This window comes from Cricetulus griseus, chromosome 2, assembly GCF_003668045.3.
Source record: "Cricetulus griseus strain 17A/GY chromosome 2, alternate assembly CriGri-PICRH-1.0, whole genome shotgun sequence".
Classification (NCBI taxonomy): Eukaryota; Metazoa; Chordata; class Mammalia; order Rodentia; family Cricetidae; genus Cricetulus; species Cricetulus griseus.
Genome location: NC_048595.1, coordinates 158,497,341 through 158,521,041, shown reverse-complemented (window position 1 = coordinate 158,521,041; position 23,701 = coordinate 158,497,341). Strand labels below are relative to the sequence as shown.

The following is a 23,701-nucleotide window of genomic DNA, read 5'->3' as shown; positions in this document are numbered from 1 at the left end:
TTACTCAGTGGAAAAAAAGAAAGAAATCTTGAAATTCACAGGCAAATGGATGGAACTAGAATAAACCATTCTGAGTGAGGTAACCCAGTCACAAAAAGACAAACATGGTGTGTATTCACTCATACATTGATTTTAGACATAGAATAAAGGATCACCAGCCTACAATCTACACTGCCAGGAAAGCTAGGAAACAAGGAGGATCCTAAAAGAGACATGCATGGTTTCTTAGGAACGGGGAAAGGGACAAGATCTCCTGAGAAAATTTGGAGCATTGGAGAGGAGAGAGGGAGCTAAGAGAATGAGGAGAGGAGAGGAAAATTGAGTCAGGAGGAGATCAAGAAAAGAGATACCATAATAGAAGGAGCCATTATAGGTTTAAAGAGAAATCTGGCACTAGGGAAATGTCCAGAGATCTGCAACAATGAGCCCAACTAACAATCTAAGCAATAGTGGAGAAGCTACCTTAAATGCCCTTCTTTAATAATGAGATTTATGACTACCTTATGTGCCATTCATTGAGTAGCTGATGGAAGCAGAGGCAGATACCCATAGCTAAACACTGAGCTGAATTCCTGGAATCCAGTTGCAGAGATGGAGGAGTGATGAGCAAAGGGGTCAAAACCAGGCTGGAGAAACACATAGAGACAGCTGACCTGAACAAGGGGAAGCTCATGGACTCCAGACTGATTTCTGGGATACAGCATAGGACTTATCCAGCCCCTCTGAACGTGGGTGTCAGTTAGGAGGCCTGGGCAATCTGTGAGGCCCCTGGTAGTGGATCAGTATTTATCCCTAGTACACAAATGGACTTTGGGAGCCCATTCCACATAGAGGGGCACTCTCTAAGCCTAGTCACATGAAGGAGGGCCTAGACCCTGCTCCAAGTGATATGCCAGAGTTTGAAGATTCCCCCATGGAAGGCCTCACCCTCCCTGGGGAGCAGAAAGGGATGGGATAGGGGGTAATCACCTGTAAACATCAAAATCAAAAAGCAGATCACATACTTCCAACATACAATGGCACAGGATATATATTGCCATTCCAAAACATGGGGAAGGCAGTATCGGGCAGAAATACAAGACAGAAAACCAGCTGGGTGAACTCCAAACTCTGCATCTCTGTGTCTGATATTAAAACACTCTTCAGATATCCAATTCCTTTCAGCTTTGTTGACTGCAACAAACTTTTTTCTCTTGGGTTATTTCTACTCCATGTTAGAAGCTTCCCTTGGCAAGTATCCACTGGTCTGTTATCTCTAATGTCTTGGATTCTCCAAGGCAAGCCTGGCTTCAACCTCACAACTTCATGCAATGGCCTCTCTACTGGGCCTCCACTCAGGGACATCCCTGTCACATGCCTGGCCTCAGCAGCTTTATTCCACAACTTCTTTCTTCTATTCTTAACTGTATACCCAGAACTGCATGACTGAAGCTGCCAAGTTCTGCTGCTCTCTGGGGCTGGAACATGGCCCCCTCTTCAATTACATCTTCACCAGCTTTCTGTTTTTGATTGTTACCTTTGCTGCTTAAGCTTGGCTGTCCTTGAACTTGCTCTGTAGTTCAAGCTGGTATCAATCTCAGGGATCCACCAGCCATTGCTGCCCCAGTGCTAGGATAAAAGGTGTACCCCACTATACCCAACTCTAAGATTTTCTTTAGTTCCTTTTCATAAGTTGGAAACTTAGCTGGATGTGAGCTTTCCCTGAGGTCACCACTCCATTTATTCCATTTCTTAATATGTTTGTCTCCTTGAACACGGGATTTAGCTCTATCCCACTTCCTGGTATCCCTTTTCTCAATCTGTAAATTTTGTATTTTACCATGCTCACCTTGCTCCTTTTCATTAGAAATCTTCATTAGAGTTACCACTAATAACCACACATCAGAATCTATACTAGGCTATTTTAACATTTCTTCTGTCAGCCTGGCATTGGTGGTGCACACCTTTAATCCCAGTACTCCGGAGGCAGAGACAGGTGGATCTCTGTGAGTTTGAGGCCAGCCTGGTCTCCAGAGCGAGTGCCAGGATAGGCTCCAAAGCTACACAGAGAAACCCTGTTTCAAAAACAAACAAACAAACAAACAAACAAAAAAAAAAAGATTTCCTCTGTCAACAGAATTATTCCACAACTCTTCATTTTAGTCTCAGACAGACTCTTCAGACAAGGGCAAAAAGCAGCCAACTTCTTCACCAAAATATTACAAGAATGATTTCTAGGCAACGTACTAAAAGTCTTCTCTGATACCTCTTGAACCAGCCTCCCACAGTTCAAATTACTCTTAGCACATCTGTCTTCCATACTTCTACTAGTATGACCCATTAATCAGTGCTGAAAGCATTCCACTGATTTCCCAGTCCAAAGTACTCAATTTGAGGGTAAGGGAGGACACATTTGGGTGAGAGAACATGGGAGAGGCTGGAGTGAAGAAATGGGAGAGTGAAGTAATGTGATTATATCCTAATTTAAATGTATTCTTAAAATAAATAAATAACAATGTCACGAAATTTAATCAGGCACAGGAGTATGGGGAAATTAGAATTGGGGATGAGGGCTAACCCAAAAGAAGGGTTATGAAAAAAAATACAGAAGCCTACTATCTCAATAGCTAATTAACATACAATTGGAGAGTAGCAGAATACATGTGATATAAAAGAAGAGGGAGGAATATTGTGGCTGAAATCAAGCAGGAATTGAGGTGGAGAGACTGAGGAGAGAAGGCAGAACTGGGTGGATTAGCAGAAATAAGGATGTATGAAAAAGACTTATTGAAACCCACTAGTTAGTAAATTAAATTCAAAATATAACTATTCTTTAAAACAATAGTTCAAATGGAGGTACCCTGCATGAGTGCACACTGTTCCCAGAAAACATGGGCATGTAAGCATGTGTCTTAGTTAAAGTTTCTATTGCTGTGAAGAGACACCATGACTACAGCAACTCTTACAAAGGAAAACATTTAATTGAGGTGGCAGTTTACAGTTCAGAGGTGCAGTCCATTGTCAACATGGTGGGGAACATGGCAGTATGCAGGCAGACATGGTGCTGGAGAGGGAGCTTCTACATGTTGCTATGCAGGCAACAGGAAGTAGACTATCTCACTGGGAGTAACTTGAGCATAGGAGACCTTAAAGGGTATATTGGAACCCTAGTCTGCTTTCTTTTCTCTGCTTCCTGAGCCCCATTGTGTAAGTAGTCTTCCTCACTGCGTGGTCAGCCATGAAGTCCTGCTTTACTTTATCACAGGCTAAAAAGCAGCAGGTCAAGTGACCCTGGACTAAAACTCCAAAACTATGAACCAAGAGAAACCTTTATTTTTTATAAGTTGATTTATTTAAAGTATTTTATTATAAGATATATAAAATATTACAAATATTAAAAAGTTATTATAAGATATATATAAAACTTTAAAAAGCTGCCATGCCATATTCAAGCAAATCAGTAAAATCTGCCATAATCCTAACTACGTGAGCTTATCATTGCCTCTTTCCTATCCATACTGAAGTGTCCTGATAACTTACCACATGCATTACAATTAATGGCTCACATAGCTACTTCACCTACCAGGCTGAGTCAAGCAGAACTGCCTACTAAGTTTTGGTTCCCTTGGTTCTAACAGAGGCCAGGAATATTTAGAATGTTTATAAAAGAATAGATGAATGAAGGCACAATTACATGAATATCCAGTTCTATGTGTAGAAATCTAATTTAAGATTAATGTCTTAGAATTCTTTTTATTAATTAAATTTATCTATTTATTTTATATCCTGACCACAGTTTTCCCTCCTTCCTTTCCTTCCATTCCCTACATCAATCTCTCCTATGCCCCTCACCAATCCATCCCTTCTCTGTTTCTGATCAGAAAGGGGCAGGCCTCCTATGGGGGTTAATAAAGCATGGCACATCAAGTTGAGGTAGGACTAAGCTCCTCCCTTCTATTAAGACTGGGCAAGGCAATTCAGTATGAGGAATAGGCTCCCAAAAGCAGCTAAAACATTAGGGGCAGAGCCTGATCCCACCACAAGGAGTGGGAGAATTATTTTATTTTAAAGCATTGTTTTTATTAAATGTATTCTTGAATAAATTTTATTAAATGTACATAATGTACTCTGGTTACTCTCATTCCCCAACCTCCTGTATTCTATCCCCACACACACACATAGCATCTCCCTATTACAAGTTTCTTTTTCACATTCATATCTTCTTGTTTAGTCTTGTGACCCACCGAGCTTAACAGGGTTGTCGGTGTGAAGCTCCTCCAGTAGTATCTCACTTTTTTGCAGGGTTTGAATGGAATACAGTGACAGAATTGCCTTAGCTTTTCACCAAAAGGGTGTGTGTGTGTGTGTGTGTGTGTGTGTGTGTGTGTGTGTGTGTGTGTGTGTGTGCACATGCAGTTAGTGAGACTTGCCTTTGGAAATAAGCCTGCTGAGTGGTTCTGCTTCCATTACACATGGTTATTATTTTTTCTGGCCTGTAGCTAGCAGTTAAAAGGGCTGCTGGTGATGGGCAGGCAGTCCCAGTTAGGCTCTAACAATTGCTATGGTGCTGCAGCTTAACCCCAGGTGTCACCAGGAAGGGCACCAGAGGCTCAAAGGCAGCACATCAGTAACTAATTTCTAACTCAATTGTGAGATGGCATAAATCACAAGATCTCCTGGGTTCTAGAATTCATGGGACTTGAGTCAAAGTATTGTGCCTGGAAGAGTGAACATTCTTTGAATGATTAAGTTTTCTAGACATGTTGACTGTTTTTCCACAGCACTGGGCTCTAGAACAGGAAATGTACTATTTTTATTCCCCTTATGTTCCTTCATTAGCTTCAAGAACTCATTGTACATTTAATGAAGAACTGTTAATTATGTGAGTAAGGATTGTGTTTCTCCTCCCAATTATATCATGTAATGAACCTAATTAAGAATGGTACAGAGGCCTGCTTCTTAGGACATTTACAGACTGTGTTGAGTTTAATGTGTTCAGAATCTCTTCCATGAAGTCAGAGTATTCCAGAATCACCAAATTGAATTCTGGATGTGTTTGAAAGTTAATCATTTGGGTTAAGATCCATGAGGCTCAGTTCCCTGATCTGTTTAGGCATGGGCTTCTAGTACACTTGTAATTACTAGGAATCGTAACTTGGCAGAGGCACTGGCATTGATTTTATTTTTAATTTATCACCATGAAATTGTGACAGAAATTTCATACATATTTATATTTCCTGAACATTCATCATGGTAATTTGTATACATATGTTATCTGTGGGGTCATTGTTGATCAGACTCCATATTCCTGACTTCACTTGACAGACACATAATACTATATTTAGGATTAAGCATTGTCTATATCTTATAGGTAGATCATTTAAAGCAGGGATAGAAAGTTTAGAGAACTTTCTCAAGTTCAAATACAGAAGTGGGAGAACTAGGATTTGAACTCATGACTGTGTCATGACTACAGCTCATGCTTTCTAGGCATTGCTGTACCAAGGGTATCTTTATGTGGGACTCTGCCACAATACTGTACATGGTCAGCAAGTATTAAGTGCTAAACACTGACTGACTGAATACACAATGGATAAAAGTTTGCAGATTAAAAATATATGACAATATAGAAATTCTGAGCACAAACTTGGGATATAGATTGATGAGTATTAGCAGTTTCATAGGTAATAAAACCTAGCCTGCAGAAACAACAGAGCTAAGTACAAATAGTAAGGGAATGTCTGAGAGTCACAACAGGTCTTTGGTCCCCACCATTAGTCCTATCTTCATCTCATCTTCTCTTACTCCCTTCCAACAAGAAGAACCCTCAAAACAAGGTCCAGAGATGTCAGCACAGTACTGATGACGTCAGACTTTGGTACCAACACACATTCCAGACCAACCTAAATCCTTCCTATTAGTGAAAGAATCTAAACTAACATGCATTTTGGGGCATCCCTTATTAAGTATGAATAATAAACGCTTACCATTCAGCTATGGTAAGCAATAAAGGAGATAACATGGTGGCCTCACATCACAAATAAACCTCAGGACACATCACGCACCATCTCATCCACTCTGTTGTAAGAATGGGGCCTCCTGATGTGACAATTTCATGCCACCACTGTGTCATACTGCAGAGTCACCACTTTCCATACATCACTTAATTCTTGAAATTAAAGCAAAAATAAGTTTCTGCTCACTTGCAAACCTAACCTCTCTCTAATAAGGACCGTTCTGACTATATAGATAGTATCTGCTGGCAGAAATAAGAGGAGATAAGCAGAAGTAAATATTCTCTTTTCATTCTAGGCATTTTACTTCATACATACAGCACATGCATAATAAGGATATTTGCTTTGCATTTGACATTAGAAACGTGTAAGTGATACAGATAACTATTAATCAAAAATAAATAAATGCTGATTCCAAAGAAGCCAAAGACATACTTGTCATCATTCCTTAGTTAAAGCTCAAAGCCAACAGGCTAATCAGAGACAGAAGACTGAGGCCTGGAAGAAGGCAGACAGGCAAGAGGCCTGGAGACTTGTGGGGTGACAGTGGCAGAGAAGGTGTTGTGTTCTTACCTCACATACTCAGGCTAAATACCAAAGAAGCTGGCAACTCAGAAATGTCAATGGTCTATGAAAAAAAATGTACCCTCAAAAGATCTGCTGTCTCAGGCTAGGAAAGAGGCAGTACAGAAAAGAGGAAACATTTAAAGAAAAAATGTGGTACTAATCATTTTATTCCATGAAAACAGCTCCAGCCATGCCTGCCCACACAGTAAAGATCAAGGGGAGACTTAGAACCAAGCCAGGCTGTGAGGAAACATGCTCTCTGTTCCCTTGTAGGTTGCACTAGAGAAAGCACATTGAGAATTGTGACTTCCATCCCTGCATGGCTCTCTAAGCCACTGTCAGTGGAACCACACAGGCAGCCCACAATCAGGCAATACAGTCTCTGTGTGAGAGAGTCCATGGAGGCCCAGTGAGAATCATCACTTTCACCACACTCAGAAATAATGACCACACACCTGTGGCATCGGTGGAGAAATATTGGCAGTAACAAGGTACCCCATTCTCTCACAGGATATCTAAAAGGATTTAGTGGAGAGCTGAACTCTAGCCTGACCTCACAGCCACAAGAAGCCCTTCTCCCTAGATGCCAGCAAAGTCATGGTAGAAAACCTGAGTGGACTCCCACAGTGCAGCTACAGGGCAGTGCCCCAATAATGGGAGCAAGGTCTCAGTGGGACTTCCTCCAACTCTGGTGACACCCAAATTCAGGTTTCAAGTGACTCGCTCATATCAGGAACTATCAATTTCTTAAACTGAAAAACAGAAAAGACAATCAAAAGAAGTCAAGACTGGAATGCAGTAAGAGATGAGAAGTGAAAGCAGTAATTTTTTTCTTTTTATATTTATTTAATTTAGAAACAATCTGTATGGTGATTCCTCAGGAAAATGGGACTCAGTCTACCACAAGTTCCAGCAATTCCACTCTTACGAATATACCCAAAGGATGCTCTCTGTGACTGGATCCTGACAGGCCTGATCTAGTGCAGATAATCACAGCTTCTGTGAGATGGAATCCAATAGCATTGTTATCTCCACAGCATGGTGTTTCATTACACTCTACTCTTTTCTTAGTTCCTATTTCTTTCTCCCCTTCATCCAACATGTTTCTGAGCCTTGGGTGGGAGAGGGGACCTAAATATGTCTCATTTATGGCTCAGCATTCAACAGTCACTTAGTCTCAGCACTCTCTGATACTGCTGCTCACTGCAAAATCAAATTTCTCTGACAAAGTTGAGAGTAGCACTGATCATGTACATAAGCATCATTATTCAGAAAGTAATTTGACAAGCACATCATGTCCATTTAGCAAAACAGCAGCATTGGTAAAGCAAGGATTTCTTTTTAGCAGATCAGTAGCAATGATCACCTCTGAAATCTTGTTCTTTGTAAACACCTCTCCACACACTGAGAAACCAATGCTCTTTATGGAAATGAAGCATGGTACTATCCTTTGTAAGTATAAAATACATTCATTTTACCCATATCTATGACAAAGGAAAATATACATGGTAAGTTAGGCATGACTGATTATGCTATAAACGCATACTAGGAAGGTTGAGGCCACAAGTTCAAGGTCACTCCTTGATATATAGTGATTTCCAGGACAGCCTGGACTACAGGATAAAATGGAATGATAGACCTTCAACCCTTTGCACCATTCAATGAAGTATTAAGAGCAGGTAGTGATTTGAGAGAATACTGCAATAAAAGGTACAATATTCAATACTACTATCTATTGTTATATAGAAATGTTTGAAGTGAAGTGTTTCCTCCTGGAAAGAAGAGAGAGTATCTTAAGACTCAAGAAGTGAATGAGACACATGAAGTCCGGAGTACAGACATAAAAATCGGGGAGGGTGTGTGTTCTGTAATCCCAGCACTCAAATAGAAACAGAAGATTGGAAGTTTAACATCATCCTTGGTTCAAAGTCACCCTCAGTTACATGTAGAGTCCATGGCCAGCCTGTACTACATGAAACCTTGTCTCAAAAATAGTACCAAAATAAAATAAAAATAAATAACTAACAAGTAGAGAAACTGGTTTTGGTGGAGCTCTCTGCATCATGAACAGAAAGTTCCAGAGATATGGCATACTCATGAAGTGGTGGACCCCAGAGTCACCCATGCTCTTGGAAGTAAGCCAAATATACACACTTGTTCAATAAGCTGGACTTTGAATAGAATTGTTCTTTTGACCTGCTGTCAGCGCCGTACCTGGGATGAATATACATTTATTCTTGTCATTGTGATCTGACAAAGCAACATGAGAAAGAAGGGTTTTATTTGTGTCCTTTAAAGAAAAAATAACATACATACACTTGAGAGTAAACACACACACACACACACACACACACACACACACACACACACACACACACTTCTGTTGCTTTTGAGATAGGCTGCTCTAATGAATTCCAAGATGGTGAAGGGGTGATGCAGAAGGGGCAGTAGGCAGAATGCCTCAGGGGAGGGTTGATGTAAGTGGGCATGACAAAACTTAGCAGAACTTTAAGACTTGCCAGCCCTTAAGGAGAGGCTGGTCTCTCACTCCCCAAATCTTCCTTGACTTTGCAGTGGGCTTGTGTTCTGTGTGCCTTACTGCATATATTTTCTTACCCTTAGTAAAATCCTGTCTTTAATGGAAAAAAATTATCAAGACCAATTTGTGCTCCCCAAATATTCTGGGTGTGGTCTTCCACCTATTGACTGTCAACCTTAGTCTGTAAACTGGAGTTTGCAAGAAATTCTACACAAACTTGTTTTCCAACCACAGCACCCAGGCTATTTTGAGCTGTTTTCCCACCAAACCTGCTATGTGGGAAGCTCTAGTCCAGTCTCCCCCAAGCCCATGTCAAACCATTCCAGACCCTTCCAGCTCATATAGACTGGTTAATTACAGATGTCCACTGTCCTATTACATGTCCCTTAGGTTACCGCTTCCTCTGCAGCTGTGTGTCTGATTGTGGCCCCACCCAACATGTTGCCTCGCCAGTCCTCCTTAGGCAATAGCCTGGGCTTTGCTGCCCAGAACACGCAGAACAGATAGCTCACATCCTCTTCTTCTACCTCTCCTGAGCCTAAAAGAATCACTCAAGTCTGGAAAAGACAACTCCTTCATGCTTCTCCTGGAATATTCACATCAAGAGCTGAAGATTTAGAAAGCTCTATGTCAAATTTCTCACCGAAGTTCCCTCCGGTAATGGGTCCAGCTCAATTCAAAGACAAGGCATAAATAAATAGAGGAAACTGTAATATGCAATGTGGTATATAAACCTTTGCCTCTCTAGTAGGAAAATTCTTTCTAATACAGATCTCTGCAAATAAAGGACCTTGAATCGTACATTCAGAATATCATTGTCTTTATTTAAAAAACTGATCTATTGTCCGTCAGTCTTTCACTTAATCTTACAAAAGATATTTCATCTAGGCCAGGTATGTTAGCACATACTTTTACTGCTGGCACTTGGGAAGGAAAGGCAGGCAGATCCCTGTGAATTCAAGGACAGTCTTGTGTACATAGCAAGTTCAAGGATACCCACAGTTACATAGTGAGATCCTGTCTCAAAAATAAGTTTATAAGTGAGAGTTTTCATTTGAAAAGGATTTATCATGATGTGTTTGTTCTGGTCAGTTTCCAGCCATCCAGGGCAATTCAGACTTTTCATCTCATGGACAACATGGATATGAAGACCAAGTGGTACCATAGTCTCCACTTAGCCATGGGGGGGGGGGCAATTTAGCTTCTCCTAGATAAAAAGCTAACTTTACAGCATACTTGTTTACCAGGAAAATGTTTTATTACCTGCTAAGTTTTCAAGATGTTCCCCTAAGCAGCCAAGAGTTAATGTCTATTGGGTTACTGTGGACCCCAAAGTCCCTGTTATTTGAAATTTATGCTACAAAACCATCTCACAAAAAAGAAGAACACTTAGGGCTTTTAAATACCTACAAGCTAAAAGTGTGCCATATTTATTGGCTTTGAACATTTTTAAAAATAAAGTCCTTTTTTTGGAGATGGGATTTCAGGTAGCCTATGCTGGTGTCAAACCTGATTATGTTGCAAATGGTGACCTTGAAGACCTGAACTTCTCTGCTTCCCAGGTGCTAGTATTATAGCATGCAACACAGGGAATGGTGAACTTTCTGCCCAAATAGAAGAAACTACATTTTTAAAGACAGGATTTTTTTTTAAGGACTGTATAATTCCAGGAAGAAATAATCTTGATGAAACAAGCTTTTTGTTCCTACAAGTCAAATTGTGAAGAACATTTATAAAACCATAAATCCCTCTTTCAGGGACATAAATAGTCAGGGCAGCAGCAACATTTGGCCACACAAATAAAACAGGCCTCAGGGTATAAGAAATAAGCCTGTGTTTGACACAGACAAGCCCATGCTTAACTAAGACACTGTGATCCCATAGACTTTGGGAGGCAGTCCTTCCCTTGCCCCAGACAGGATTTGAGGTGACCCCAAAGGGAATGTAAATTCCAGCCAGACAGCACAAAACAGAACAGGAGACAAAACAACAGAGCAGAGCAGCCTTCCAGACTCAGAATGGGGCCAGGAACCACGGAATTGCATCCCCACAACAACTGACACTGTAGGCCACCTTCCTAGGTTCTCACTTCATGCAAGATGGAAGGGAAATTAACAGAGACCCTTACAGCAATGGAAATCTGGAGAAGATGCAGTTACCAAGGTGAAGGAAAACCCGGTGCTCTTCTGGTCTTATACCCTTTCTAGTTTCTGCTTCAACCCCAGATCCCTCTTCTTTTCCAGAGGCCACAGTTAATAACCACTGAGGAGGAACTAGGGGAGAGCAATAGAGAAGCAAACTACCGGCAGACACAGCAGAAGCAGGTTAATGGTCATCAGAGCGCATGTCAAACTCCAACTGTACCATCCACAAGCTAGTAATTGGCAGGAAAAGCAAAGCAAGCCAAAGGAATAACAGCAAGACACCAACACCTGAATCACACAGCTGCTACATTGTTGCTGATTCACAACAAGACTCTTCTTAATATGAAGCCTTAGGAAATGAAATGCTCATCCTAGCATTAAAGCTTTGATACAGTTACAGCCCATATGTCCTTAGCACATTTAGTAACAGATTTACGCTAACGATGAGAAAGGAATGCAGATGTTGTCATGATTTAGTAACAAATCGGACCAGCTGGCCATATCACAAGATCCCATAAACAGAGGCAACAAAGACATAATTAAATTTTTTTCTTACTTCTCCCTATTAATATATATCCCTCCAAAAAAGGTGGAGAGGGAACTATAGACCATTTTATTCATTTATGGAAGCAGCAACCAGCCAGAAAAAGTATCCCCACTGTTGCCATAGTGATCATAAATTATGGAGCCATTCTACCAGAAACCTCATTCACTTGGCAACTGGAGTTCCCTAGTGACAATAAACTGAGAACACAGTAATATCAGTGGGATGAAGAGGACATTGCTAATCTAAGACACAGCAAGATGGGTAGACAAGTGAATGTCTCAGTTGGTTGTCTCAAGTCACAGGCAGGGTCGACACATGCTTAGGAACCTCATGACACTGATGAGGTCATTTCTGTAACTGTGAAATCTCCTTGGGGTAAGTGATGAAAAGAAAAGTTTGTGAAGTTTTTCTTCCACTTACCAAATAGTGTTACCTCACGGAGTGTGTATCATTCTTTTCATGTACTCAAATTGTTGTGACAAAATGATTTATAAATAACCAGGCAGGAGTTATGGTTCAGAAGGTCTTGTGGACCATGAACAGTGCCCATCAGAGGTCTCCCAGAAAACATGGGATGTTCTCTGCACTCATGTTGATGCTATGTGACTCCTACTTCCTGGGCCAGCAATAATGGATGACTTAGGATAAGAATGTGGGGGAGCACATCACACAGTAGGGCAGCAACATAGACCTGGCCACTGTGTGGACCTGAGGAGCAGCAAAGGTCATTCTCAAGAGTGAGAACCCTGAAATCAAAACTGACAAAGAAATAACACAGCACAAAGCCCAATCGCCTTCATCTGCCTGTCTCATCTTTGCTGAGGCCTATCAGGACCCCTTGGTGGCAACAATCCTCTCTTCCTTGTGGAAAATTCCCTGTTTTATGCATACCAGCTGACATATACCAAAATAAACTTCAATAAGCACCTGCTTTCACAGAGACAAGGACAGGAATTCAGCTTCAGCTTGCCAGAGGGCCACCATCCACTCTTCTCCACCTCCCTCCCTCAGCATCTTCTCTTGCTATCTCTTTCATCTGATGATAATATCCTCCCAGCGTTATGACTGGTGTTTCCCAAGGTGTTGGGATGGTTTTAGTCTGTTGTAACTCATCGTGGCCAGCTGTTCACATCAGCCTCAGGATATTTTTCAGTAAAAATTAATAATTAGCTTTCATTGTTTAACTTTTGTTATGTGAAAGACACCATTTACTGCATAATTTAAGATTAAGAATGTATTTCCTCAGTTAGCTCCCACAATGATCCTGTTGCATAGGTACTATGATATCCTTGTCTTCGTTTTTGCTTTCTCTCTCTCTCTCTCTCTCTCTCTCTCTCTCTCTCTCTCTCTCTCTCTCTCTTTCTTTGGTTTTTCAAGACAGGGTTTCTCTATGGCTTTGGAAGCTGTCCTGGAACTAGCTCTTGTAGACCAGGCTGGTCTCTTTTTTTGCTTTTTTCTGTTTGCTTTTTGAGATATCCTGAAACTTTCCATGGAGACTATGATGCCTTGAAATCAAGATCCTTCTCCTTCTCCTCCTTTTTCTTACTCTCTCTCCATCTCTGTCTCTCTCCATCTCTGTCTCTGTGTCTGTCTCTCCATTTCTCTGTTTTTTTCTGTCTTTCTGTCTTTGTCTATGTCTCTGTCTATCTCTCTTCTGTCTCTCTGTCTCTCTGTCTCTCTCCATCTCCTTTCATCTCTCTCTGTCTCTCTGTCTTTGCCTGTTTGTCTATGTCTGCATCCTCTCTCTCTCTCTCTCTCTCTCTCTCTCTCTCTCTCTCTCTCTCTCTCCATGTCTGGGGAAAGAAGGACCACAGAAGCAGTGCTTGTAGCTAGGGATATAAGTGGTTGCATGGGGCCTTGGGTTCAATCCATGGCACCACAAAATGTTAAATTTTAAAATGGATCAAATTACAATTCACAAGCACAGATAGTAAGTTTCAGACATAGCACATCAATAGAAATTTTTATTTTATATAAAAAAAATGTGACCAGAAACAAGAAATATGCAAAAGAGGGAAACTGAGTTCCTGACAAAGACAGGAAATACCTTACAGATGCTGATGCACACACCTTCCTAATACAGTCCCCCATGTTAACCACCTTCAATCCTCCTACCTCAGAGCAGCTGTGCTCCTGTTCAAGAGGTTTATAGTCTTTGAAATAAAAATAAAGTATCTGCTATCCAAAATGTTGTCTTACTTCAATACAGGTTTTCACTTATCTTCATCTTCATGTTTCCTAACTTAAAAGTCTTAAGTGTTTGAGAGGCAACAAAACAATACTGTGAGGAGAACTTAGGTTGAGGTCAACAAATGTGGACTTCAACTTTAACACTAGCATTTAAAATTAGAGTAAATTAGAAAGAGATTTTTGCCAGCTTGCACTTCTGTTTCCAATATGCAAAGTAATGGATTTGATCACATGAAATGCTTCCCAGAACTGGAATCAGTGATTCCCTCCTTAGAGATTGACTTGAATTTACTTATGAGAGAGAAAGGCCACAGAGAGCTGTCATTTGAAGACATTTCCCAGGAAGCCTGTGTCAGTGGCTTACTCCCCAGTGTCCTGGTGTTAGAAGATAGGGTTTAACTGGAGTTGTTTAAGTCACCAGGGCTGCCTTCTATGAATGGATTGATGCTGGTTACAAAAGAGGATGCAGAAGCTCTGTCTCACCCTAAGATGCCTATCTCTGTGATGACGCAGCAGGAAGACCTTCACCAGATGTCACAGCCTTGATTCCAGAGCACTCAGCCTGGAAGCACATAGCTTTTTTTATACATCACTAGTCTGTGAAATGAGGTTTGTGGGTTCAGACCTGACAGAGAATTCTGACTCTCCTGCTTAACATTTCTGTTACCTTCTGTACTCTGTCTTCATTTCTTCTGCAAACTGGGGGTAATGATGTGAGCATTATCTAAATAGTTGTGAAAAGAACTACAGAGAATGGTTAGCACCTGCCAATAGCTATCAATTGGAGAAAAACAGAAAAAGAAAAGAGATACTAGGGTGTGGTAGGAATGAGTATTTGAAAACAGAACAGCAGAGGGAAAGCGGAAGAAGGCCCACAGAGCCTGGATGAAGTGGGAGAAGATGGGAGAACCCCTGTGTTGGGGGATGTCCTTCTGCATGCTGTTAATATATATTTCTCTTATTGGTTGATTAATAAAATGCTGATTGACCATTAGCCAGACAAGAAGTATAGGCTGGGATGCCAGACTAGGAGAATGCTGGGGAGTGGACACAGAGAGTGTGTCACCAGAGACATCATATAGTTGTCAGAGGAGTAACATACCAGAACATTATAGGGAAGCCACAGCCTCATGGAAATGCATAGTTTAATAGATATGGATAAAAAATTAAGAGAGAGCTAGCCAATAAGAAGCCTGAGCCATTGGCCAAACAGGTTATAATTAATATAAGCCTCTGTGTATTTATTTGGGACTGAAAAGCTGAGGGACCAGGTGGAACAAAAACTCTATCTACACACTAAGTGCAAACCAGCAACCTTCTCCTATTCTTTATTAGCACAGATCCAAGGAGCAGAAAGTTTGATAGATCACTTAGTTTAGAATTTGGTTTTTAAAATGTTTTAAATGTAAATCCTAAAATAAAAGCTGCTCAGTCTGGAGAGATTGCTGAGTGGTTGAGAACACTACCCACTCTTCCAGAGGACCTGGGTTTGAGTCTCCACAACCACATGGTGACTTACAATTGTATGTAACTCCAGTTCTAGGGGATTTGACATCATCTTCTAGCCTCTGCAGGTACATGGTACATAGGCAACACACATAAAAATAATAAGATTTAAAAAAAAGCATATACTGCTTTTGCAGAAGTCCCAGGTTTGGTTGCCAACACAGATTGGGTGGCTTGCTGGTGTCTGTAACTTGAGGAGCAGCATCTTGTTCCCTCTTCTGGCCTCCATGGGCACGTGCACTCATGTGCATATACCCACACGGAGAGGCATGCATATAACCAAAACTGAAAGGAAATCTTCTGTTTAAAAAGCTGCTCTAGACAATAAGGAAATACTAAGTCATGAATGCTGCTGGATTTCAAGGTACATGTCATGATGTTCCCTGGTGCTGGGAATATCCCTGAATGTGATCTTCTGGTTTGTTGTGAAGTCATCTGAAATTTTTGTTTAGATGTAGAACATTGGTTTGGGGTACAGCTTAGTGTTATCAAGTATGTGTTTAGTATGCATGAGGCCCTGGGTCTAAAACTCAGAACAACAATGAAAAACAAATACTGGAGCTCCCAAGCTCCAGCCAGAATTCCTAGTAACTACATTGACTAATACTGTGGGGACTACGGAAAGACACAGGTAACAAAGTCCTAATGGCCACACTGAGATTTCTAACAGCCCTATCATTCTATCTCCAACCATCAGGGGCAACTTCCAGTCACCTTCCTCACAATCTTTTTTTTTATTTTTTTAATTTGTTTATTTATGTATACAGTGTTCTGTATGCATGTATGCCTGCCAGCCAGAAGAGGGACCCAGCACTCATTATAGATGGATGTGAGCCACCATGTGGTTGCTCAGAATTGAACTCCAGACCTCTGGAAGAGCAGCCAGTGCTCTTAACCTCTGAGCCGTCTCTCCAGATGCCTTCACATTCTTTTTTAAACGTACAATGTCACCAACACTTTCTTCTTTTCCACCTTTTAATTTTTTTATTTCATTTTACATTCCAACCACATTCTTGCTCCCACTCCTCCTCCCACCCTACCCAGAGTCTCCTTCCACCCACCCACCTCCTCGCATACCCCCATACCTCCACAATAGCCCACCTCCTGTCCACTCCTCCTTATGGGTAAAGGCTCCCATAAGAAGTCAACATAGTCTGGCACAATAGGTCGGAATAGGGCCCCTCTCCCATGGCATAGCATCCCACCATAGGGAATGGGCTCCAACAAGCTAGCTCATGTACCGGGATTATATCGTGGTCCTACTGCCTCTGAGCATAGCAACTGACCCTAAGGAATGGGCTCCAACAAGCTACCTCATGTGCCAGGTTTGCATCATGGTCCTACTGCCAGGGTCCCCTCTGATAATCCAAGCTTCACAACTGTCTCCCACCTACAGAGGGCATAGTTCAGTCCCCTGGAGTCTCCACAGCTGTAGGTCTAGAATTCATGAGTTTCCTCAAGCTTGTTTCAGCTGTCTCTGTAGATTTCTCCATCATGATCTTGATCTCCCTTGCACGCATGTTCTCTCTTCACTCTCTTTAACTGCATTCCTGGAGCTCACCCTGGTTCTGGTTATGGATCTCTGCACCTGGTTCCTTCAATTCCTGGATGAGGGCTCTATGATGATAGTTGGGGTATTCATGAGTCTGATTACAGGGGTATGCCAGTTCAGGCATTCTCTCTACTATTGCTAGGAGTCTTGGTTGGGGTCCTTCTTGTGGATTCTTGGGAGTTATCCTAGGACCAGGTTTCTCCCTAAGCCCATAGTGGCTTTCTCTATTAAGATACCATTTTCTCCTAATTTGAACTAATAAAAAGAAAGATACCATTTTCATTGCTCTTCCATTGCATCCCTCCCTGCCTAGGTCATCTGGATCCCTCCTGTTCTCATCCCCCCTCCCCTCCACCTTGCTACCCCCTTGCCATCAACTTGCCCTATAGATATCATCTAATTTCTCTTCCCAGTGTGATCCATGTGTCCCTCTTAGGGTCCTCCTGATTACCTAGCTTTTCTGCAGTTGCCTAACTTTAGTCTGGTTATCCTTTGCTTTATCTCATATCCACTTATGAATGAATAAGCACCATGTTTGTCTTTCTGAGCCTGTGGTACCTCACTCAGGATGGTTTTCTCTAGTTCCATTTATTTGCCTGAAAATTTCATGAGGTCATCATTTTAACTGATGAGCATTATGTACATTTTCCTTATCCATTTTTCAGTTGAGGGGCATCTATGTTGTTTCTAAGTTCTGACTAATACAAATAATGCTTCTATGAACATTGTTGAGCAAATGTCCTTGTGGTATGATTGAGCATCCTTTGGGTAAATGCCCAAGAGTGGTATCACTATGTCTTGAGGTAGATTGATTCAGCCCTCAATTTGATTATTTCCTGTTATCTACTCCTCCTGGGTGAGTTTGCTTCTTTTTTTCTAGAGCTTTCTGGTGTTTTGTTAATTCAATGGTGGGGGATTTCTCTAACTTCTTTATATAGGCATATAGTGCTATGAACTTTCCTTCTAGCACTGCTTTCATAGTGTTCCATAAGTTTGGGTATGTTGTAGATTCATTTTCATTGAATTCTAAGAAATCTTTAATTTCTTTCTTTATTGCTTCCTTGACACAGGGGGGATTAAGTTGGGTATTATTCTGATGGGGGATGTCCATCTGTATGTTGTGAATATATGTTTCTCTTATTGGTCAATGAATAAAGCTATTCCAGTCAATGGGCCAGCAGGATGTAGCCAGTCAGGAAGTATAGGCAGGGTTACCAGACTAGGAGAATTCTGGGAAGAAGAACTTGGAGAGGGAGAAAGAGGAAGAAACCATATATCTGTGGAGAGAGCAAGAGGCTTGGACATCATCGATAAGCCAAACCCATGTGGAAATACACAGCTTAATAGAAATAGGCTAATAATGGGTAAGAAGTCCGCGCCATCAGCCAAGCAGTTTAGAATTTATTGGGGACTAAACATCTGCAGGACTGGAAAGAACAGAAACTTCCATCCACAAGCCTCACCCAAATGTTTGACAAGAATTTTCATGTAAAATGGAGTCACAGTGGGCTTCCTAGTCTCACAGTATCATGCAGGCCATGGTGCAGAGATGCGGTGGCAGCTGGACTTGAGAACAGCATGGTAGAGTCCCACCATGGTACACAGAGGCTGTCTCCAAGCCACACAGCATGCTGCATGGCAGATTTAGTTTTTACTCATAAAGACAAAAAAGGTTTATGGGCAGTATGCTACAAGCTTTTTGGTGGCAGCATAGACCAGACTTAAGGTAGTCAGCACAGCTCCTGGATCTGGGGGTAAACATACCCCAGCCTTATTAGACAGCCAGCAGCCAAAACCTCTGCTTTAATCCTAGCCATGTTGTTTTAAAATTAAAGACTCATATAGTCAGAAAAAGATAGAGATATACAAGAAACATTGACTATGATGAAGAAAAATCTCTAAACAGTATACAGTGTGTTTAAGAATATACATAGGTTTAGAAGAAAAAAGGAAATGGATAGAGAAAGTCCTTTAAAAAGAAATATAGTAGCTGAGTATAGTGTGCCACCTTTAATCCCAGAACTCGGGAGGTAGAGTCAGGCAGATCTCTGTGATTTCAAGGCCAGCCTGGTCTACAGAGTGAGTTCAAAGGCAACAAAAGTTATACAAAGAAACCTTGTCACAAAAAAAACCACCAAAAAAAGAAAAAGAAATACAGTAATTAAAAATGCCATGTAAAGATGGAAAACACACAGAGTCTGGATACTGTATGTTATTGTATTGTCTTTGAATTGTTTGGCTACTAAGGTAGAAGCAACAACTGCTAAAAGACATTTCATTATAAATGCTGCTGAATTAATCCAACCTATACATTTTGAAAATGACTTGACTTCAAAATTTAAGTCTAAGGACACGTTTTTTATTTGGAAAAGAGGTTCTGCTTTTGTTTCCACAGAAGATGAAAAGCTGTGGATTCTTTCCAGACTAATATGGTTTGATCAAACAAGACCCCCTGAATCAGTGGCCAAGGTGATCCAACATCCAAAATAGCTTAGAAGATGCAGCTTCTCAGACTACTACAGCCAAGATTTGCCCATGGTTGTGGGGTTTCTCTGGATGTCCTTGGGATTGACAGTGCCCCCAAACAGCAGGAAGCAGTTCGAAGAGATCTAAGCCCAAATTTCCAAATATTGTTTATAAATACTTGTTTTCATTTAAACATGGTTGGTTATAAATGGTTAATAATCCAAGTCAATCTCTTTCTAAAGAAAAAAAGGAAATATGATATAGAAATGAATACTTTACATTAGTATGGATTTTGGTTTATTGATACAAATTTAAGGTCAATTTTGTTATATGTATATTTCTTCTCTTGTTTAGGTATTGTGTTTATACAGTGCCTTTAAAAATGTATAATTAAATACAGATTATAATCATCTATAATAGTCAAACTTATGTTAATTAGGTTTTCTAGATATACAGAGACATATTTCAAATGAATAAGTATTCTTCAAAACCCTTCAAAGACCTACAGAATATGGCATTTAAAATGGTTAATTAGGGTTTTTCAAGACAGTGGGACACAACTGCTCCTGGCAACACCAATTACATCAGAGAGTAAGATGGGCATTGAAGAGACTCATTATGGAGTTTGCCTTCAACATGACAGAAATAGTGATTTGGACAAGAAACTGTTCTTGCCTGGACTGCTTGACAGCATGTTGTCCAAGCTAGACAAGCAGGTTACAAAGAAAAGTGATTGCTGAACTTACCAACAGGCAGAATGGTTCATCAGGGTTCCTGCTTTACAGAAGAAAGCAACTGATAAACTTTGTCAATACAAGACAAAACAGTTCTACAAATTTCCTACTTCATTAAAAAGTCTGCCAGACCCCAAGCTAGTGAGAGATCACTGACTCAGGTCTGACAAATGGGGAATCTGCATAAGACCAAACTAGATTCCCTTAATATAGGTGACAATGGTGTGACTAGGACAATATGTGAGGCCACTGGCAGTGGATCCAATATCTTACTCTAATGCACAAACTGACTTAGTGGAGCCCATTCTACATGGAGAGATACCTTGCCCAGCTTAGACACAGGAGTGTGGAGGTGGAGAGGTGCCTTGGTTCTGTCTCAACTAGATGATGGGACAGACTTAGTAGACTTCCTATAGGAGGCCTTACCCCTCTCTGTGGAGCAGATGGGAGGAGGGGGAGTAGAGGGAGTGGGAGGAAAGGAAGAAGGGGAACTGGGATTGGAATGTAAAAAATAAATCAATAAAAACAGTCTGCCTGACACTATGGCCTATAGGCTGAAGAGGGATGCCCCAGTGTTACAGAGGAATTTTGGGTGACTATCCAGGCAGCAAGATGTCTCTGTCAATTCTAGAGTTTATATATTATCCTTCTGAGGTCTTTGATGGAGTTGAAGACAGATAGTTATGGTTATGGTTTTCCTTAATTATGATAAAAGATGTTACACATAAAACTTTAGACTCACCAAAAGAGGATAGATGATAGAATATTTTCTTTAAATTTTGCCAGTTATTAGTGGACTAAATATTAACTGTAGTTCTTGCTTGATAACTGTTTTTATATATAATTTTAATATATTAAAGTTAAAGCCTTCCTTTTTATTTAATCAGAAAAGAGGAGATGATGGGGAAATGTCCTTTCATAGGCTGTGAATATATTTTTCTCTTATTGGTTGATGAATAAAGCTGTTTGGCCAATGGATAGACTAAATGTAGCCAGGCAGGAAGTATAGGTGAAGCTACCAGACTAGGAGAACTCTGGGGATGGGACCAGAGAGTGAGTCTCCAGAGAGATGCCTTTTAACTACAGGGAAGATAGGATGCCTGAGTATTCTCCAATAAGCCAAGACCACATAGAAATATAGATTAATAGAAAGAGGTTTAATAATTAAGAAAGAACTAGCCAGTAAGAAGCCTAAGGCACAGGCCAAACAGTTTGTAATTAATATAAAACTCTCAGTGTTTATTTGGGACTAAACTGCTGTGGGACAGGGTGGGACAGAAACTTTTGTCTACGTTATTCCGTTTCCACAAGTTTGTAGGTGTTCTAGATTTTGTGTTGTTGTTGAATTCTAACTTTAGCCATGGTGAGCTGATAAGATACAAGGGATTATTCCAATTTTTCTGTATCTGTTGAGGTTTGCTTTATCACTGAGTATGTGGTCAATTTTTGAGAAGGTTCCATGGGGTGCTGAGACAAACGTGTATTCTTTTATGTTTGGGTGGAATGTCCTATAGATGTCTGTCAAGCCCATTTGAGTGATAACATCTGTCAGATCCCTTATTTTTCTGTTAATTTTCTGTCTGGTAATCCTGTCCACTGGTGAGAATAGGGTGTTAAAGTTTCCCACTATTAGTGTGTGGGATTTGATATATGATTTAAGCTTTAGTAATGTTTCTTTTATGGATGTGGATTCCCTTGTGTTTTGGGCATATGTATTGAGAATATATGAGAATTCTTCTTGCTGGATTTTTCCTGTGATGAACATGAAATGTCATTTATCATCTCTTTTGATTACATTTAGTTTGAAGTCTATTTTGTTGGATATTAATTTAGCTACACCAGCTTGCTTCCTAGGTCCATTTGATTGGAAAGTCTTTTCCCATCCCCTTAATCTAAGGAAACTTCTGTCTTTGAAGTTGAGGTGGGTTTCTTGTATGCAAAAGAAGAATGGATACTGTTTTTGTATCAATTCTGTTAGCCTGTGACTTTTTTTTTTGAGAAATGAGAATATTTTTTTGTATAAGAAAACATGGCCTGCACATTTATGCCATAAAACTTCAGTATTAAACTATGTAGGGTTTTTCTTTCTCATTGCATAATACTTTGTTCAAGCAATATTTCAACCAACACACCAAATGCTTCCTGGATGAATCAGACAGCATGCCAGTCACTGGGAATGGAATTGTGGTCGGTGATAGGTGTGATCCCTTATTTCCTCAAACTTTGGTCCTAACCAGAAATGACATGAAGATGCATAGTTACACTGAGAATGACTTAATACTTTTTTTTAGTTTTTTTATTTTTTATATATTTGAATTACAAACAAGATTGAATTACATGTCTAAAATCCACATATGAGTGAGTACATATCATGTTTGCTTTGGTGATTGGGTTACCTCGCTCAGAATGGTTTCTGTGAGTTCCATCCATTTTCCTGCAAACTTCAAGATTCCATTGTTTTTTTCTGCTGAGTAGTACTCCATTGTGTAAATGGACCACATTTTCTCTATCCATTCTTCAGTTGAGGGGCATCTAGGCAGCTTCCAGCTTCTGGCTATTACAAATAATGCTGCTATGAACATGGTTGAACAGATGTCCTTGCTGTATGAATGTGCTTCTTTTGGATGGAGGCCTGGCTGCCTCTGGGTGTTCAGTGTCGGGATCCTGTCGCCGAACTCAGTCTGGCATGCAGGCCGTTTGTGTCAGATGACTCTGAGCAGGGACAACCTAGCCTGTGTCTTTTTATAGGTGAGTTGAATCCATTGATATTAAGGGATATCACTGACCAGTGATTGTTGATTCCGGTTATTGGGGGGGTATGTATGTGTATTTCCTTTCTTTAAGATTTGCTGGTGGGGGATTGCTTGTTGCCTGTGCTTTCCTAAGTATGCCTAACCTCCTTGGGTTGGAGTTTTCCTTCTAGTGCTTTCTGTAGGGCTGGATTATGGATAGGTATTGTTTAAATCTGGTTTTCTCATGGAATATCTTGTTTTCTCCATCTATGGTAATTGAAAGTTTTGGTGGATATAGTAGTGTGGGTTGACATCCATTGTCTCTTAGAGTTTGCATAATATCTGTCTGGGACCTTCTGGCTTGAGAGTCTCCAATGAGAAGTCAGGTGTTATTCTAATGGGTGTGCCTTTACATGTTACTTGACCTCTTTCCTTTGCAGTTCTTAATGTTCTTTCTTTATTCTGTATATTCTGTGTTTTGGTTATTATGTGGTGGGAGAACTTTTTTGTTCAGTCTATTTGGTGTTCTGTAAGCTTCTTGTAATTTCATAGTAATTTCCTTCTTTAGGTTGAACAAGTTTTCTTCTATGATTTTGTTGAATATATTTTCTGTACCTTTGATCTGGTGTTCTTCTCCTTCTTCTATCCCCATTATTCTCAGGTTTGGTCTTTTCATGGTGTCCCAGATTTCCTGGACATTTTGTGTTATGACTTTATTGACTTTAATGTTT

General features: G+C 40.5%; 1 non-coding gene across 1 annotated transcript; it reads right to left on the bottom strand.

Annotated features, from left to right (window-relative positions):
* Positions 1-4,470: 4,470 nt before the first annotated feature.
* Positions 4,471-4,602, bottom strand: LOC113833811. Its single transcript, XR_003481962.1, has one exon. It is a non-coding gene; the product is annotated as a small nucleolar RNA SNORA76 (small nucleolar RNA).
* Between the last annotated feature and the right edge of the window lie 19,099 nt (positions 4,603-23,701).